The sequence below is a fragment of the Seriola lalandi genome, unplaced genomic scaffold, assembly GCF_002814215.2.
Source record: "Seriola lalandi dorsalis isolate HSWRI2012SDOR001 ecotype SW California unplaced genomic scaffold, Sedor1 jcf7180002017379, whole genome shotgun sequence".
NCBI classification, from domain to species: Eukaryota; Metazoa; Chordata; class Actinopteri; order Carangiformes; family Carangidae; genus Seriola; species Seriola lalandi.
Window position 1 is genome coordinate 1 of NW_019488031.1, and position 508 is coordinate 508.

Genomic DNA, 508 nt, shown 5'->3' on the forward strand with positions numbered 1-508 from the left:
ACATGGTTGATTCTTCCAAACACCTCACTGGCACTGTGGAAATGTTCTGTATGGGGCACGCATCAGCATGTTGTAGGTTGGACAGATCTAGGTACACCTATAAAAGCCTCCTCCTTCGAGCCGGAGTTGAACCAGCGACCTAAGGATGTCAGCACTGCTCTGCTCTCCTACAGTCCTCCGCTCTACCAACTGAGCTATCGAAGGTATATAAATCTGTTTGTGTGCTGCCGAAAAACAAACTTTATTGTTAAAGATGACCGCAACAATATATGTTGTGTAATGGTAAAGTTGTAAACATGAACATCTCTACAAATTCTTGGTGCTTAATCAGCAATTTACCTGCAGTTGGACTAGAAAGGCTGAAATTTCAGTTTCTGGAAATGATTTACAGAGAGCTGACTGCCACCAGTATCAGCATGTTTTTACTTTATCTATTGGACAGTTATTCTCTGTAACACCTACAAAAGCCTCCTCCTTCGAGCCGGAGTTGAACCAGCGACCTAAGGAT

General features: G+C 43.1%; 1 non-coding gene across 1 annotated transcript; it reads right to left on the bottom strand.

The window, feature by feature from the left end:
- Positions 1-111: 111 nt before the first annotated feature.
- trnay-gua (transfer RNA tyrosine (anticodon GUA)) lies at positions 112-204 on the bottom strand. Its single transcript has 2 exons — positions 168-204; positions 112-147 (listed from the first exon to the last, which is right to left on the bottom strand). It is a non-coding gene; the product is annotated as a tRNA-Tyr (tRNA).
- Positions 205-508: the final 304 nt, after the last annotated feature.